The 19,330-nt window shown below is 49.0% G+C and overlaps 1 long non-coding RNA gene across 1 annotated transcript in view; it reads right to left on the bottom strand.

Moving 5' to 3' along the window:
* Window positions 1-9,474: 9,474 nt before the first annotated feature.
* LOC112605017 overlaps window positions 9,475-19,330 on the bottom strand; it is a 34,303-nt gene continuing 24,447 nt past the window's right edge. The window contains exons 2-3 of the long non-coding RNA XR_003115332.1: window positions 14,686-14,752; window positions 9,475-10,404 (exon numbers count right to left, since the gene is read on the bottom strand). This is a non-coding gene — a long non-coding RNA (uncharacterized LOC112605017). The remainder of the gene's footprint in view (window positions 10,405-14,685; window positions 14,753-19,330) is intronic.

Here is a 19,330-nt window from a genome sequence, read left to right as displayed (position 1 = left end):
ACCTCATCCCTGGTGCTCCTCTCGTCTTCATTTCAGTTCAGATCCTTGCAGTTTTCCTCTGTACTATGCTGTTTCATAATGACGTGCCTTTGTACATTCTATTTCCTCTGCCTAGAGAAATTTACGTGCCTTGTCAATCTGTTGATCTCTTACTCATTCTTCAAAATCCAACCTAGGAACCATCTCCTCTGTGAAACCATCCCTCACCTCCCTGATTGAGTGAATTGTTCCCTTCATGGACCTTGTCTCTTGCCCTTCTCTCTAGAACGCCTGGCCTCAAGCAATCTTCCCGCCTCAGTGTCTCAAAGTGCTGGAATTACAGGCATGAGCCATCATGCCCAGACCTGCCCTTCTCTCAGTAAGGTTTTATTGTCTGTCTATTCTACTAGACTCAGAATTCCTGGAGGGAAGTTCCTTGAGTTCAGTGACACTCAGCACAGAGCCAGGCATGCCGATCGGCCCAATCAATATTTGTCGAGTTGAACATAATTCAGAGGCAGAAGGAGATTCAGCCCATTAGGAAGGCCAACGCCTCTGCCAAGGTAGGCTCTGAATGCCCTTTCTTACCGCAGGAACTTGTAGGACACCCCAATATAAACTAACGGAGAAACCACAACAAGCTGTTCATGGGCCACCAGCTGGTCCCAAAAGTGGAATTCTAGAACCTTAAAATTGCAAGGGGGCTCTGAGAGCCAACCTTCTTTACAGGCAAGGAATCTGAGGCCCAAAGAAGTGACAGGCTCTGCTCTAGCACACCCAGGTAGTTAGTGACTCAACTGGAACAAGAACGTAGGTCCCTGCAATCCCAGCTTGGGGCTTAGGCTGCCTCAGAAAGCAAGCTGGGCCAGGAGCCATGGCTCATGCGTGTAATCCCAGCACTTTGGGAGGCCGAGGTGAGTGGATCACCTGAGGTCAGGAATTCGAGATCAGCCTGGCTAACATAGTGAAACCCCATCTATACTAAAAATACAAAAATCAGCTAGGCATGCTGGTGGGCACCTGTAATCCCAGTTACTTGGGAGGCTGAGGTAGGAGAATCTCTGGAACCCGGGAGGTGGAGGTTGCAGTGAGCCAAGATCGCGCCATTGCACTCCAGCCTGGGTGACGAGCAAAATTCCGTCTCAAAAACACAAAAAACAAAAAACAAAACAAAAAAACCCCTGACCCCTCCAAGGTGTAGCCCTGACTCTGAGGAGCTACGAGGTAGGAATCAGCCTCACACATGTGCACAGTGGGAACAACAGCACCTGCTTTGAAGGAGTCGGTAAATGTTACGAGGCACAATGGCAGCACACAGTAGGTCTTCATTAAGGCGAGGGCCCCCCGCCACCCCCACTTCCTGCTCCTCCTGGGAAGGTGCCAGCACTGAGGGCCGTTGTACAGTTCAGAATCAGGAAGTTTGTCACAGGCGAGGAGCCAGGGTTTACAACAGGAACTGCTGTTTCCTGAGAACTCAGTGTTCCCAGAGGCCAGCCCTCCCCTCCTCTCTCTGCTTAGAGCCCATCCACCCCCACTCCATCCCTACACAGAGTCACCCATTACTGTATGTTCAATGTGTGCTTTCAAATTTGCAGCCCCAGCCGCAACTTCCCTCCCGAGGACCCGGCCCACATTCCTCCCTGCCAGCTGGACTTTGGCCTTGGCTACCACATCCTCACCCTAAAGACCGAAGGCCTGAAACCAGGCTCTGGTCTGCTATGGGACACATAGGCGGTTTGTCAGGAGCTGCTTCTAGCCCTTCCCTGCTACCCTGGGATCACTAGACTTGTCTATAGAACATGAAAGGATTGGATCTGAGTCTAGGGGTTTTGTTAGCTCCACGGGGCACAAGACGTAGCTGTCTCTCCGTGCTCCTCCTCCCCATAATCTGCCCTCCGACCTCCAGCTTCTTGTTTTTCTTGGACTTGTCACCCTTACAAAATTAAATGCTTTTAGGGTCAGTGACCACATGCCAGGGAAGTGGGTCTTTCAACTGCAAACTCCCAAGGGCCAAAGACACAACCTTTTTATCTCCAAAGGCTCAAGGACACCGCCCACTCTCCTGTTTCTTTCTTTCTCTTCTTTTAAAATTTCTTTTCTTTTTTCAGTCGCTGCCACTGTCCACTCCAGGGGTCATGGTGAGATGGAGATGGCTTTAGATGCATATTCCATCAGAGGACTCAGAAGCACTCAAATCTTTCCTAACCTCTCAATCCTTCACAGAAAAATGTAAAGCAAAGTAATAGGATACCCTGTTGCCAGCTGGGGCTTTGACCCCCCCTGCCCCAACCTAGGAAGCGATGCTGGGGCCACCTTTCTCCTCAGCCTGTCAGGCCCCATAGCCTTGCACCAAAGAACCTCTTTCTCCTACGGCCACACCTGAGTCTTAGGTGAGCAGAGGCTAGCACCAAGAAGCAGCAGGTGCCTCGATGTGTGGGCCTTTGTGGTCCAGGTGGCCTGCCAGGGAACAGACTTAGGATCACACTGTCTGAATGGGAGTGGACTTGCAGCAAGCAAAGAAGAAGGTGCAAGAAAGAGATGTCTCGGGCTACTTGGAAGCAGGTCGGGGAGGAACCTCGACAGAGGAACACATGCTGTAAGGGAGAGCAGCCCCTGGGCTTTCCCTCCCTGCACTCTGCAAAGTGAATGAGGGCTGGGGAACCAGCCCCAGGCTCAGCAGTGCCCTGGCAGAGCCAGAAAGGGGCCATGCCCATGTACGCTGGGGTTTTTAAACAGGCACAGTGACCCCACCCACTAGTGCAGTGACCCAGTTGACGTCTGAGTTGGCCCAGGAAGACAGTGAGAAGGTACAGAGAGACATTTTTTTCCCTGCAGAAGGCCACAGCAGTACTCCCTGCCCCAATGGGCCTGGCTTGCTTCCATGGGGTGACTTTGAAGGCTGTTCTCCTTTACCAGGTTCCCCCAAATCTTGATGGAGAATCAGGTAGCAGACAAAATATGTCACAGATGTAGGAGGTTGGGAGGGTTCTGCAGACCCCACCTTCTTTCCTTAGAGAAGGCCCAGGATGCCTGGTGACCTCTGAATCCTGGCATTGTGTCCTAATTTGTGATGCCCCCTTCCCACACCTCAGAGTATTCCTGATTCTCACAAATTCCTCAAAAAAATGACTTACATAAAACAAATTTGCAAGCAGTTGGCATAGTGAAAAAGTGTGGACTCTGGATTCAGATCTGGGTTGCAGTTTCCACTTTCCTGATATGTAGCAGTGAGACCCTGGACAGGTTCCTAGCTCCCACAGCCTGCGTTTGCTCATCCCAGGGGATGGGGATGTTATCTTGCTGGTGGTTGTAAGGATCGCTGTGGAGACAACCTGTAGAGTGTCCAGGTTGCTCTGTGAGATGCTCCGTAAGTGGTAATGAGCAGTTACTTCAGACTTAAAAAGGAACTCAGATAGTAGTAATAAAAACCAGCGCAGGGAAAGTACACATTTTATGCCAGACACTAAGCTAAGGACTTAAATCTAATCTTATTTAACACTCAGAATAGCTCTATGGGGTAGATACTATCTATTATGAACTGAGTGTTTCTGTTCCTGAAAATTCATGTTGAAGCCCTAACCCCCAACGTGGTGGTATGGGAGGTGGGGCCTCGGGAGGTGATTGGGTCATGAAGGTGGAGCCCTCGTGAACGGGATTAGTGCCCTTATAAATGGAGGCCAGAGGTCTAGCTAGTTCTTTTTCCACTGTGTGAAGACACAGAGAAGTTGGCAGTCTGCAACCTGGAAGAGGCCCTCGCCAGAACCTGCCCATGCATGAAACACCCTGATCTCGAACTTCTAGCCTCCTGAACTGTGAAAAATAAATGCTTGTTGTATAAACCACCCAGCCGATGGTAGTCTGTTATGGCAACCTGAAATACTATTTCCATTTTACAAAAGGAATTTGGGACACAGAGAGGTAAGGAACTGGTTCAAGAGCAGAACCAAGACTTGAACCCAGAGATACTGACTCCAGAGTGGCCATTTTAGGAAGAGGTAGCAAGAAGGGGCAGAAATGAAGTTGGAGAACTAATCAAACATGGCCCAGAAGTTTGTCTGTTCTTAAGGATAGGATCCCCACTGAAACATTTGGTACAGATCTCATTTGGGAGGAAGCTCCAGGCAGGTAGCCCACCCCTATCCCCCGTGTTTGCAGACCTTGCTCTCTGAGCCATCCCAGGTGGGTTTTGGGTGGAGGGAGTGGTCTCTCCTGTCTTTTGGGGTCTCTGTTGAAAGAGATCATTAACCTCTCACCCAACTCTGATATATCCCAGGCAGCTCAGACCCAGCTAGTGTGGGAGGGGGTGGGGGCAGGGCCTGGCATCCCTCAGAATGTGGAGGGAAAGGTCTTCAGTAGCACACATGCTGGGAGTTTGAGCCAGCAGCTGTGATGGCAGCACTGCTGACTTGCAAAAGACATCTGTTGGCATGCAGGCGTTGTGAAGGAAAGCTTGTAATTGCAGCTATAAATCAAGTGCGGACAGAAGAAAAACTGTCAACCTCCTTGGAGTTATTTTGTAGAGTAGAGTAGAAAAATGCAGCTGTGATGTGATAGCTGGGCTGGCTGGATGTTGGCAGAGGAAGGACTCCTGGGGCCGTGGTGGAGGAGGGGGTCCCCTACCTCAGAAAGCATTGCTGTGCCCTTCACTTTCAGGATGACAAAACAGCCGGACTCCCAGAGGAAGAGGCCTCTTCACCATGGGGGCTGTCCTGGGAACAGCTGTGAACTAAGCCCAGTTTATCTTTAGCATCCTTGTTCTCTTTCTGGATTTGAGTTCTGGCTCTGTCACTTACAGCTCTGTGCCCTTTGGCAAGTCACTTAAAGAAAATAACTCTATGTATTGAGTTCCCGCTATCTGTTAGCTCCTGGGATTGGTCTTCTCAGCTGGAGTTTACCTTCTTCCTCACTAACAGAGACTGATTTTATTCGGGCTTCCACCTTCTCCCAGCCAGCCTCGGGCTTTAGCCCAGCTGGGGCCATCTCTAGCCCCTGAAGGTGGATCCCAGTTGGTTTCGAGCCAGTGAGAACCGTTCCACTTTTCTTACCTGTGACTGATTTAGGCATGGGCTTGTGACCCAATCCTGGCCAGTGAGAAGTCTGTAAGGGGTACTTTGGGAAGGTTTCTCATTTTATTCTCCTGAGATGCCCTGGATATTGTGCATGGAACCACTATAGGCATCCCGCTGCCAGCCTGAAGCTCACAGCAGCACTGAGGATGGCACCTGAGGCCTTGATGACGCCACTTAGCTTGCTCCTTTTCTGGAGCAAGGCTACCTGTGGTTTCTTGTTATAGGAGATAATAAATTTCTTACTGGTTAAGCCTCTTTGAGTTGGGTTTTCTGTTGATGGCAGTTAAAAACATCCCTACTGCTTCTTGCCTCACTGAGAAAGGGGCAGGAAAAACATGTTCTCTCTCCCACATTAGAGGATCCCATAGCTGGGTGGCTTGGTTTCTGAGGTGTCATTCTCTTATAGCTTTCACATAGCAAGCTGTCCCTGCCACCACTCAGGGTGCAAACACATCCCTTTGATGGCAAGATGGGTGGGCTCATGTAACAGCCATTTTGCCCTCCCAACACGCAGCCTGTTTTGCTGGATAAGGCCCATTGTGGCAGGTCTGTTCTCTCAGGCAGATGAAATGATCTGAGGAAGTGTTTGTCGCATAAATGTCTCTCACTGCTTGTTTTATGAGTTACTGGGTATGATGAGATATGTTACATGCAAGCTTGTGTTGGACAACATCGATGAATTATTAAGTATCCACTATCTAGTTTTGCCTTGGAATGTCTTGTGCTCCCTGAATATAAGATGAGGACTACAAACTCCACTGATCCCTGCCGGATATCTCTGACTTACTCATAATGAATGATGGGGACACTGCCCCATCTGGGACTCTCCCAGCTCAGCTTTTGCCTGAGGGAGGAACTGATTAATACGGGACTGATTAATGTGGGATACTTTCTGGTGTCAAAAAGAGGAAGATTAAAGGTCTATACCTTCTCCCTCTCCCCTCCACCCACTTCCAAGCCAGACAGCTGAGACCACTGAGATGCTTGTCCCATGTCCACCTGTGAGATGCTGAGTGGGAGGAGTGCAGCTGTGGTCAGAAAAAGTCCATTTCTGCCTAAGAGGACTCACAGCTTGCATCCCTTATTTGATAAACGCATCCTAAACAAGTAGGCTTCTGTTAAAACCCTGGAGGTCAAAGAATTCAAGCCAACAGCTCCCAGAGAGGATTAGGAAGACTGAAAATGGACTGTCCCCACTGCTGTCTACAATTAATTCCTTCTAGGGAGCTCTATAAGTCCTAGGCTGAATATGGGAGTTGTTGATGCCCTGGGGAGGTCAGGGCTACAGGAGCTCTGAGTCCAGCTAAGCCCCAGTGGGGTAAGAAAAATCTGCTCACTTCAGGGCCAGCCTCATCAGCTTGCAGACAGAAGTGGACCTCAGCCAGGAGAAGTCAGGGAGCTCTTTTGGACTTCACATGACCAGTCCTGTCGTCCTCATGAGGGCTTCATGTTGCTTAAGAAAATCGATCTTGTTTTCCTACAGGCAGTAGGTTCTTTCCCTGCTACCTTTAGCTAGAAGGAAACTCAGACCAGCAACTCAGACAGCAGCCTCTGGAATCTGCCTAGGTTCAAAACCTGGCTGCACCGTGACTATCTGCGTGTCCCTGGACTTTGTGTGGCCACTCTGCAACTCGGCTTCTTGTCTGTGCAATGTGGAGATCACAGCATCCCTCATGGAGTGGCCAGGAGGGTGAAAGAAGGTGGCACAGAAGCCCATTCGGATCTGGCGCATAGTTGTGAGCTCCCATGCGGGTCTCACAAAGCTGGGCTGTCTCCCAGGACTTGGTGACCTAGTTGCTTTGAGGTTTATCTGCCCCCGCCCCATCTGTGAAACACACCTGCGTGCCTTGTGCTCGGAGCTCATTCCTGACTCTCATTCCGCCCTCATATGGGCTTTGTGAGAGGGTGGTCCTGTGTTAATGTTTCCATTTGAGCAATTTCCAGAGGTTAAGAAGGTTTGGGAGCAGCTGAGCATGTGTCCCCATAGCAACCCTGTGAAAGGGGGATGGGTATGTATTTAGAACCCCCCATGTGGTCTTGCCTGCAGTCCCCATGAGAATAGAGAACAGGCAGCACCTCCTAGTCTGCAAAACTAAGGTGTGGAGGGCCAGGGGCTGAGCAGGGAGGGGCCGACAGGGAGGATGAGTTGGTGGACAGTCCTGGGGCACCAGAGCAAGGGCTCCAGCCACAGACAGGGAGAGGGAGACGGACTAGGGCAGGCAGCTCACAGCCTCACCTGTCTCATCCAGTAGAGAGGAAACTCACATACCTGTGAACCTAAGGCAAGAATACCGGGCAACAGATGTCACAAATGATGTCTCCCCAGGACTCTGGAGAAGAAGCGAGGGATGAGGGATATTAGGACAGCTCCCCAAGCTTTTATTCTTCTCAGAGCTGGGCCCTGGGTGCTTGGACCCATGTTGAGACGGAGTCCGGAGCTGGGGGAAGCACCCATCATACCCAGAAGGTCACGCTCTTGGTCTATCCTTTATCATGAGAGAACCTAGGGGTGAAGGGCACAGGAGACCCGGATATCTCTTCTCTGATGGAGCTTCAGCAGTTCAAAGGTGCTGCCTGCCCCCGTCTACCACCAGTCTGCCCCAACAGCCTCCCTGCCCCCAAGCTAGAGTAAGCTGTTTTGTTTGAAAAGTCTGCCTCTGGACTGGCTCTTTTTAGTCTAAAACAACACGACCATATCTGAAATAAATAAATAAATAAATAAAATAAAAGCTTGGGGAAAACAAATCAGCTGCAGTCCTACCAACCATTGTCCTTGTTCCCTTTTTCTCCCAATCTTGGTCCAGGTGCTGGCCTGCCTTCACCATGCTGTTCTATGTCCTATTTGTGTCAGGAGCCTGGGTCACCCATCTGAAGATACGTTACCTCCGCTCCACACCCCTCCCAGATGTGCGAACACCCCTGTCTCTCCACGTTCGTCACCCTGCTCTGGACCTGGGAGGCTGGCCTGTCTTGAATGTACCCACTCACACCCCTGCCCTCTGGCCTTGGTGGGGTTTGGCCAGAGGGGAGCCCCAGCCAGAGACAATAAGGAGGAAGGAAGGAGGTTTGGGGATTCACTGTATCTGCTCGCTAGGGCTGCCATAACAGCATACCACAGGCTCAGGGGCTTAAACAACAGAAATGGATTCCTTTCGGTTCTGCCTTCTCCCTGTGTCCTCACACAGTCTCTCCTCTGTGTGTGTGTGTGACCCCGGTGTCTCTTAATATGTCTGGATTACCTCTTCTTCCAGTGACACCAGTCAGATTGGATGAGGGCCTCAAATTTTAACTTAATCATTTCTGTCTAAGCTCATTTTCAAACATGGTCACATTGTAAATTACTGGGGGCTATGGCTTCCACATATGGATTTTGGGGGAACAATTCAGCATAACATCACCTCCCTCCTTCCTCTTTGTGCGGTCACTGAGGGCCGGCTGTGTCCCATGACAGAAGGTCACAGCTTTGTCAGGCAGCGCCCCAGCTCCCTTAACCCCACTGCTTTCTCTCTTTCCCCACCTGCCCCCAGCCAGGTGGAATTAACGGTGCTGAGCTTTACCGCCTCTGAGGACTGCGTGACCGACCGCATCTGGTTTCCCCCAAGCCCGCCCACACCATTGTAAAATGGTCCCTCTGTAACCCTGCTCACTCATCCACTCTGAGTGGTGCTGTCTCCTGCTGGCCCTGCCTGACACCTGGGTATGTTAGCCCTCCAGGCTGCTCTGAGGATTTCCATGAGGTGGGGCTGGGGGCCACTCCCAGTTCAGCTCTCCCTCGCTAGGAGATTCTGCCCTGGTCGCTTACTAAAGGCATGAGGATCAAGAGGGCCACGACCTTATGTGATAATAGATCTAATGACTAAAACACAACGTCCCGCACCTCCAAGACTCTGGCGTGAGGAATCCTCTGTGCACGCTCCTTCACAGACACCCGCTCGATGCCTGGATGTCCTACTGGGCAGCTCCTGTCTCCTCCAGCAGCCAGCCCCAACTCTCTCAAATTCCTGCTATTTCTTTTAATTTAATAGCCATCCCCCCACCATCCCCTTCACATTTTGTGTTTCCTTTTATCCCGTCAGGGCCATTCCCTGGGGGCTTCACATTTCACACCAAAGAGGCCTCCTGGTACTGGGCCAAACAGATGCTCTCTATGGCAGACTCCACACCATCTTGTAAACCAACAATTCTCCTCCTTCCGCATTACGGCCTCTTTTTACCTCATATTCTACCATGACCCTCTTTCTATGTGTTGTGTAGTCTATGACATTTGGAAGAGGTAGCCTGCCTTTGTTTATCTGATCAGGCACCCTGTTGTTGGATATCTATGGCATTTATACTTTGTTAAACACATTTTTAGATCCAATTCCTCCTTTCTTCATTTCCCAGTTCTCAGGCATCGTGTATGGTTAAAATTAGGAGATGCTCAAAGTATGATTTCACAAATCACATGGTTTATTGCCCTACAAAGATGATATTTGTCCTAGGTTCACAATGCTTAAGGAGGGGGAGAGCAACATGAACAAATCTCACAGGGAATGCTCTGGGTAGACGGGGTGTATTAGTCACAGAGTGACTGAGTTCCAAAGTTACTAAAGTCTACTTGCTCAATTAGGATGCAAGCAGGCCTCGGTGGAGAGCGAAGGCTCATTAAAGTGTGGCGTGTCTCTTTTATAAGAGCAGCTCTTGGGAGAGAAGCCGTCCAACACAACGGAGATTCACAAAGACACATACGGTCTGTCAATGCTAGAGGGCGGCACCAGTGTTGGCAGGCGAGGCTTCCAAGTTCAAAGGCTAGCAGGGTGAGGCCCTGTCGAAGAGAGGCTGACAGAGTGTAGCTTGCCACAGCCCAAGCTCTCAAAGTGTCTGTCAAACCCTTAGGTTTTCACATAGTTTGAAGTTCAGTGGTTGAGGTTGGTAGCTCATGCATACAATCTGATAAGGTGTGATGTCACATTCTTGATGGGGGAAGGATTACACTCCAAGTTCTTGTCATAGCAAAACATGTCACTCACGTAGCAAGCTATGTTTGCATTTGGAATCATTTCCAAGCTCCATAATGTCAGGAATGCTGCAGTGGTCTGTGTATGTGGTTTCAGTCACCTTCCACATAGAAAGCTTTGACTTCCCCTGAGTTAATTTGAGCAGATGGTTATAGGTGGTTCTTGCTCAGGACCATCGTTCAGAGGGACTCATGGAGACTAGAGATGCTCTCTTAAGACCTTGGAGCTCATGCGAAAGGGAACACCTCATGGGCCTGCTGAATGTGAAGTCCATGCTGAAGGAACCACGACAGGAGGAGCTGTGTCCCCAAACATTCTGATAGCTGCTCCTTGCTTTCCAGGCATTTCTGGGTAACATCCTACAATGTATGCAACAAGAAAATGAGCAATGAGAAGCCTTGTTGTGTTCAGCCTGACAAAGACCGAATTCCCCAAAGTCTGGCACAAACACCAGTCACGTGGCATCCTCTCAAAAAAAAGTGTTGAGTGGTCAAGGAAGTTTGGAAAACACTTTACCCACCATTAACGCATTTAGTGAAGTCTCAGAATCATGCATAAACTTTTTTTTTTGAGACAGAGTCTCACTCTGTCACCCAGGCTGGAGTACAATGGTGTGATCTCGGCTCACTGCAACCTCCGCCTCCTGTTCAACCAATTCTCCCACCTCAGGCTCCTGAGTAGCTGGGATTACAGGCATGTGCCACCACACTCAGCTAATTTTTGTTTTTGTTTTTGTTTTTGAGACAGAGTCTTGTTCTGTTGCCCAGGCTGGAGTGCAGTGGTGCAGTCTCGGCTCACTGCAACATCTTCCTCTTGGGTTCAAGCGATTCTCCTGCCTCAGCCTTCTGAGTAGCTGGGATTACAGGTGTGCACTACTATGCCCAGCTAATTTTTGTATTTTTAGTAGAGACAGGGTTTCACTACGTTTTCCAGGCTGGTCTTGAACTCCAGACCTCATGTGATTCACCTGCCTCAGCCTCCCAAAGTGCTGGGATGATAGGCGTGAGCCACTGAGCCCGGCCAATTTTTGTATTTTTAATAGAGATGGGGTTTTGTCATGTTGGCGAAGCTGGTCTCGAACTCCTGGCCTCAAGTGATCTGCCTGTTTTGGCCTCCCAAAGTTAAATATATTCATTTTAAAAATCCAATATTTCCCAAACTTATTAGACTTTTTAATGTATATAAAACACCAATTAACACCTCACAAAGCTCAAGATTCATGGAACAGACTTTAGCAAACATTGCCCTAAGACCCTAGAAGGCTCTTCTGAATAAAAAGAGAAAAACACGATTATCAAAGATGGTCCTTGCTTTATAATAATCCTTTGAAAATTGTTGATACAGATATGAGAGTTAACTAGAGTGTTGGATTAATGAGGCCACCCTCATCCTTCAGTTGGGCTAATCAGTGGTAGCCCTGCAGTATAGAGTAACACAGGAGAAAATACTAATTAGGTCAAGGAAGGCTTAAAGTCTTGAGCAACAGGTTGCATTTTTACTGCTACACAAATAAAGAAGACACTGGGAATATTTGGGACCTACTGTGACTCTTTTGAGAGAAAGTCAACAAGAAAGACTCGTAGTCTTCTCCAGACTTTTCCTTACCACCGTTTTTGAAGCCTGGCTCCTGAACTGGGGACAGGACAGGGACTATGTTCTTAGATTCCCATCTAATAGGTCACCTGGCACTGTCATGCTTAGGCAGTGCAGAGGCAGCCTGGAGCGCAGGCTCACTTTTCCAATTCTATTTATTTATTTATTTATTTATTTATTTATTTATTTATTTATTTTTGAGACAGAGTCTGGCTCTGTTGCCCAGGCTGGAGTGCCGTGGCAAGATCTCAGTTCACTGCAACCTCCACCTCTTGGGTTCAACCGATTCTCCTGCCTCAGCCTCCCAAGTAGCAGCTGGGACTACAGGCACCCACCATCATACCCAACTAATTTTTTGTATTTTCAGTAGAGATGTAGTTTCACCATGTTGGCCAGGCTGATCTCGAACTCCTGACCTCAAGTGATATACGCGCCTCGGCCTCCCAAAGTGCTGGGATTACAGGGTGAACCACCACGTCTGGCTCCAATTTTCTTTTATTCTTTTTTTTTTGAGGGGGGTGGTGGGGGGACGGAGTCTCGCTCTGTCGCCCAGGCTGGAGTGCAGTGGCGCGATCTCCGCTCGCTGCAAGCTCTGTCTCCTGGGTTCACGCCATTCTCCTGCCTCAGCCTCCCGTGTAGCTGGGACTACAGGCACCCACCACCATGCCCGGCTAATTTTTTGTATTTTTAGTAGAGACGGGTTTCACTGTGTTAGCCAGGGTGGTCTCAATCTCCTGACCTCGTGATCCGCCCGCCTCAGCCTCCCAAAGTGCTGGGATTACAGGCGTGAGCCACTGCGCCCGGCCTGGTTCCAATTTTCTTCAGAATGAAGGTGTGTGAAGCAGATTGTCCCAACTCTGTGCCATTTTAGTGCCTGCATTGCTTGAGATGGTTTTCCCAGGTGCGAAACAGGACACAGCAGGGTCACAAGCGCTGCAACCTACCTCCTTCCCTACCCTCCTACTCCCACCCTCATCCCTAGTTCCAGCCTTTCCCCAAGGTCAGGACCCTGCGGAGAGAGGCTGGTGAGGGTATTCAAGCTGTAGCTCCTGGAGACAGAGGCTCAGAAACCACTAACTTCCCATCAACCCTGGAGCTGCAGCAGGGAGGTATTGACTGCTGCTAACAAGGGACTCACCTTAGAGAGACGGAGAGAAAAGGGAGGGGAGTAGGTGAGATACGAGGTCTGAAACAAAAAGGTCAAGAACTTGGGGTGTGTGGCTGGCCCGGGCACCCTGTTCATGCATTTCCAGGAGAGACCGACCTGAGGCGAGCACAGAACTTTCCCCAGCTTCCCACTGCAGCAATCCCTCAGTCACGGGTGGAAAGGCTGCCTGGCCGTGGGTGCTCAAGGATAGGCTTTTGAGTCACCTAGTAGGACTCCTCGCCCATGGGGCTGACCTTGTGCACACAGGCTTCCTTGTGAAGATGCTCGTTTAGCTGCAGGGAGTCGCATGGATGTGCAGGTGTCTCCGGTTCACAGCTGCAGAGTGAGAGGCAGGGGACAGCAGCAGCCCCAAGGAGGAGGGTTGCAAAGAAATCAGAGGAGGAGAGAAGGTGCTCACAGCCAACAGGGTCTACAAAGAGAGATAATGCGGCTTTTGGAGAGGGGCAGGGAGAGGGCACAATACTCTCAAGCCTGGTGGCATTATTCGAAGGACCTCATAAGAATAACAATAAAAACAATAATAAGAACCATGACAATGATAATGAGAACAATAACAAAATAATCATAATAGCTTCTGCCTCATTCATTTATTCAAGTAATATTTGTGGAGTCCCTACTGGGTGCCAGGCACATGCTGGGCACCCAGCATACAGGGAGGCAAGGTCCCTACCCTCCTGGCACTTACAGTCCAATGTGGAATCCAGTGAGCTTGCGAGGATTATACATAATCATGCACCATAATGGTGGTGACATTTATGAGACAGCCTCCCTGAAAGGACTGTGCTCTTCACCCGCGCTGCCTCGCTGAATCCCCACAACGAATCTCTGTGGCTAGTGCTTTTACAATTCTGTTTTGTAGTGGAAGAAGTGGAGGCTCAGGGACATGAAACCCCTTTCCTTCAGACATAAAGCCAGTATGTGACAGTGTGGACAGATATGGCCCGGAGTTACTAGCCCCCTTTCGGCAGCTCTTGGAGGGGAGGCTAAGTTCTCACACAGAGGTGAGGAGAGCAGAACATGCCTGTGGAGGTCGGCAGGTCATGGGACAGGTAGTGCCCGGCATCAAGCGGCCACACACAGAAGCCAGGCCCAGGCTCCAGGAATCTGGGGATGAGGCTAAGACCATGGGGATGAATTGTGTCCAGGATGCTTTTGGCTTCCTTCTCTCACCTCCCCTTGGTGCTCAGGACCTGTTCTCTGTACCTCCACCCAATCTCCAGTAGATCCCCCCTGAGCTGTGGACTGACACAAGGGTTCTCCTGCCAGGGGGATTTGCATTCCACAGGAGATGCCTGAAGACTTTGTACACTGGTAAGCCAGAGAATGTTGGGTGTGACTGAAGTCTGGAAGTAGGAACCCGCTGGGCATTTGGGGTGGGGGGAGGGCAACCTGGTGGGGCAGGGTCCACGTGCATTGGGGAGAGAGAGAGGAAGATTGAAGGAAGATTGGGAATAACCTTAAGTGCCAGCATGAAGCCCTTGACTTTATCCTTTTGCCAGCAGAGCCATGGATGGCGTAGGCTGGACGCCCTGACAGCAGATCACTGGTACAATCCAGCTGGAGGCCTTGGGCCTCTAGGCCGGGCACGGCGTGGGAGAGTTGTGTTGGTGTCGGAGGGCTCTGGGCTGCCTGTAGGTGAATCCAAGGGCCTTCTCCTTGGAGGGGCCCACTCGCTCCCAAAGCCTGGCCCACTTCCCCAAGCTGCCCCCTTGTCAGCTCTGTGTAGCCGCCAGGCTTCCCTGCAGGGATTTGCTTTTCGCAAATAACAGAAAAGGGAGAAAAAAATCTCAAGCTCCCGGGACAGCGATAACTGAAATTCAAGGGATTGACTAATAGCCCTCTGAGGATCAGGGTGACGTCAACACCTTGAATTACTCACCTGGTGTAAAATGGCCCCAGTCTCTCCAGCCCAGCAGCTGCTCATCATTGCTGCACAGTGGATTCATCTGAGGAACCAAAATACGTAGATAGATAGATAGATAGATAGATAGATAGATAGATAGATAGACGCCTGGGGCCCATCTCCAGAGATCTCGATTGATTGGTCTGGGGTGCAGCTGGGATTGGGGTTTTAGCCTGTGCACAGGGCTGAGGACCATGGCCTCGCAGACTTCTGCAGCGTGGTAGTCGGAGATGCCACCGAGGTTGGTCACAGCTCTTTCAAATCAAGGTACTTCCTGGAGGCCTCAGGGGCTGATTCTTGCTATATGAAGCGATTGTATTATTATGGTTCCTGAAATGCCCTGAGGTCCTGGGAGGAGAGTTCTGGATTCTCACCAGAACATTCTGAGGCCTGACCTGAAAGGGCCCTGTCCTCAGCCTCCTGCCCTCTCCTCTCCATCATGACTATTCTTTCCTGCCCTGACGTGGGATCCTTACTCCGTTTTGCCTCCCAAACCATTTATTTTGGACAATCATTAAAGATAAATGTTTAAAAAGTCATCTAAGAAAACATGTGTATCCCACTGGAAATTTCAAGGCAGTGAGTCATCACCCTCCTGGTCCCCCTCAAATTCCCATCTCTTATGTAAGGCTGAGTCATTTTTTTGTGAGGTCCGTGCATTACAGAAAAAAATTGGAAGGCTCTCAAGATGAGTGAGTGTGTGTGTGTGTGTGTGGGGGGGGGGCCAGGATTGATTCATGTTATTTGCAGCTTGAGGGGACTGGTGGTATCCCTGAGTTAACATCAGAGATTCCTCATCCCCTGCACTCATTCTTTTTCTCTCTACTTCAATTTCCATCCAGCGATGTTTTTGCTCCAGAGTGCAAATGCAAGCCTTTGTCATCCTGCTGTCCCAGCTCAGGACCACTGTCTGTCATGGGGCCTGAGGACAGGCAGGCCCATTGAGAGGGTGCTCCACTCCCCAGCGTGCACACCCTGAGCAGGCCCCAGAGCCCGAGAGGTGGATGAACTATGTCTTCGGGTCTAGCTTCCAGGTCTGGGTTCTGGTTATTTCTGATTTTCTCAGAAAAACACAGAGGCTATAGAGCAGGGTCCAGGAGAATAAAGAATTGCAGGTATTTCAAGGGAGCAAACTGAGGGAGCCCATTCTCTAGAGGAATGAGGTTGCTCTTTGGGAGTTTGACCATAAAATTGACACATAGAAATCAAAGCAGACAGAGGCCAAGCCATGCTAAAAAGAGACAGAATGGGACCCAGGCCAGTGGGACCCACATATCTAAAGGAAAAGATGCTGGTCAGAAGGGGTCAGGTCTGCAGCAGAGAAGTAGAAAAGAGCCAGTCCTAGGCACACGGCCACATCCACATCCCACACTGCCTGGGGACAGGGAGTCCAGTGTCCCCATTGGCAATGGCATGTCTCTGTTGGGGGGGGGGTGCATGCCTCCCGCTTTTGTAGCCTGAGATTTTCAATCATTTGCACTCAGTAAGGAAAGGTCCTGGTTCTGAGCCCAGAAGTCCAGGCCTGGCTCCTTAAGCACTGTGCCTACAGGAAAGGGAGGGACTGAATGTAGGGACGAGAGAGAGCAGCCAGCTGCTTGCCTCTTTTCTTGTGAATGAACAAATCCACTGTATTAGTCCGTTTTCATGCTGCTGATAAAGATGTACCTGAGAATGGGTATTCACAAAGGAAATTCACAAAGGAAAGAGGTTTAATGGACTTAACAGTTCCACATGGCTGGGGAAACCTCACAATCATGGTGGAAGGCGAGGAGGAGCAAGTCACATCTTATGTGGATGGCAGCAGGCAAAGAGAGCTTGTGCGGGGAAACTCCCATTTTTAAAACCACCAGATCTCGTGAGATTCATTCACTATCATGAGAACAGTGCAGGAAAGAACTGCCCCCATAATTCAATCACCTCCCACCGGGTTCCTCCCACGACACATGGGAATTGTGGAAGTTACAATTAAAGATGAGATTTGGGTAAGGACACAGCCAAACCGTATCATCCTTCTGGTTTGATACCGTGTGAGCTGAAGTTGCATGAATTTCTCCTTTCGTCACCATGAGATCACCTCTCATGGATGAAACGTAATCAGGAGAGAACCTGGAGGGGGTGAGGCCATCAGGTGAATACCATTCCGTGGGATCCACTGGCCTCCCCAGAGGTGTCCTTGGCTTCGCCAGAGGCCTCACCCCTTTCTTCTAACTTCCTGAGCTGTGCTGTCCAATATGGGGGTGGCCACTGGCCCCATGTGGTTGTCAAGCACTTGAAATGTGGTCAGTCTAAATTGGCATGTGGTACACAGGTCAAATACATATAGAATTCTGAAGACTTGGTGTGAAAAAAAAATGAAGAATATCTCATTAATAATTATCTATACTGATTGTACATTGAAATAATATTGTGAATATACTGGATCAAATAAACAATATTATTAAAATTAATCTCACCTGTTTCTTTTTACCTTTGATCCTACCCAAAGGCCTGCCAGAATGAAAATAAAGAACAAAGACAACAAAAAAACAGCCGACAGTGACAGGATCTTGTGAGCCAAATATCAGGTGGGTGAGTGGTCACTGCACTCAACATTGTACTGGGCGAATAGTGTCCCTCTAAAACTCATGTCCACCTGGAACCTCAGCATGTGACTTTATTTGGAAATAGGGTCTTTGCAGACGTAATTAGATAAGATTTTACTGGGTTTGGCTGATTATAAATCCAATATCTGTTCTCCAAGGCCACATAAAGACACAGAGACACACGCGGGAGGAAGAAGGCCTTGTGGTAATGAAGGCAGAGGTGGGAATGATGCAGCTACAAGCCAGGGAAAGCCAGGGATTGCCAGCACCAAGCCAAGCTGGGAGGAGGCATGGAGGGGTGCTTCTTGTAAACAAAAAAGTATCTGAGTCAGATATCAATCAATCAATGTAGAGGTTTATTTTGCCAAGGTTAAGGACACACACCCAGGAGACAGGTCTGTGCCTTTCTCCAAGGATGATTCTGAGGACCTCAGAAAAGGAGGTCCTCAGAGAAAAGCAGGCTCGAGGAAAGAGGTCACATAACTGAATCCATATGTTGCAAGAGAAAAGTAGGTAGGGGAATGGCCAATTATGTATTCCTTTCGAGTTCACTGTAAGATAAGGTGAACATTCAGTAGCTACTGTGGAGGTATTTTACTTTTTATCTGTCGCTATCTGCTCAGGAAAAAAAAAAAAAAAAAAGAAGGCAGCCTCTTCTATGACTCAGCTTCAGCTTAATATGTTTTTCTTTTGGCAGGGTGAATTAGAGTCCCAAGTTCGTTCCTTCTTTTCTTTCTTTCCTTCTTTCTTTCTTTTCTTTCTTTCTTTCTTTCTTTCTTTCTTTCTTTCTTTCTTTCTTTCTTTCTTTCTTTCTTTCTTTCTTTCGTTCGTTCTTGCTTGCTTCCTTTTTTTTTTTTTTTTTCTTTTTCAGGGTCTCACTCTGTCACCCAGGCTAGAGTGCAGTGGTGCAATCTCAGCTCACTGCAGTCTCAACCTTCTGGGCTCAAGTGATCCTCCCACCTCAGACTCCTAAGTAACCGGGATCACAGGTGCATACCACCATACCCAGCTAATTTTTGTATTTTTCATAGAGACAGGGTTTTGCTATGTTCCCCAGGCTGGTCTTGAACTCTTGAGCTCAAGCGATCCCCCTGCCTCGGCCTCCCAGAGTGTTGGGATTACATGCATGAGCCACCATGCCCGGCCTGGGCTCGCAAGTTTTTACTTTGCTTTCACATTCCCTGGAGTCTTCAGAGGGAGCATGGCTCTGTTGACACCATGATTTCTGACTTTTGGCCTCCAAAACTGTGGGACAATACATGTCTGTTGTTTAAAGCCATCCAGTTTGTGATAATTACAGCAGCCCTAGGAAGCAATACATTTAGTATGGAAAAACAATGTGAAATTTCTCATTAGTAACTTTTTATATGAATTAAATGATTGATTTGATAATATTCATTTGGGTTAATATAAATATATTGGGTTAAATAAAATATAGTATTAAAACGAATCTCACTTTTTTTTTACTTCTTACGAAATTATGGTGATTAAAAAACACTAGGTTGCATGGGTGACTCATTTATGGCTTGCTGTATATTTCTATTAGACAACGCTGTTCTAGAGTGTCCCAAACAAGGGACTCTGAGGTTCCTGTGTGTGAGACCCTGTGCCTCTTCCTCTGGAAAAGAGATAGTGGAGAAGCTTTTAAAACAGAAGCCCCGGCAAGGCACAGTGGCTCACACCTGTAATCCTAGTACCCAGGCCAAGGTGGGTGGATCACTTGAAGTCAGGAGTTCAAGACCAGCCTGGCCAACATGGTGAAACCTCATCTCTACTATAAATACAAAAATTAGCTGGGCATGGTGGCAGGCGCCTGTAATCCAAGCTACTCGGGAGGCTGAGGCAGGAGAATCGCTTGAACCCAAAGGCAGAGGCTGCAGTGAGCTGAGATCACGCCACTGCACTCCAGCTTGGGTGACAGAGTGAGACTCTGTTTCAAAATAAATAAATAAATACATAAAAACATAAACAAACAAACAAAACAGAAGCCACACAAAGGCAGGAAAGGTTTCTCCACAAAGTCCAGCAGCAGTGTCCCC

This window comes from Theropithecus gelada, chromosome 13 (assembly GCF_003255815.1).
Source record: "Theropithecus gelada isolate Dixy chromosome 13, Tgel_1.0, whole genome shotgun sequence".
NCBI classification, from domain to species: domain Eukaryota; kingdom Metazoa; phylum Chordata; class Mammalia; order Primates; family Cercopithecidae; genus Theropithecus; species Theropithecus gelada.
Note: the sequence above shows the minus strand (reverse complement) of the source record. Positions and strands in the feature narration are given on the sequence as shown.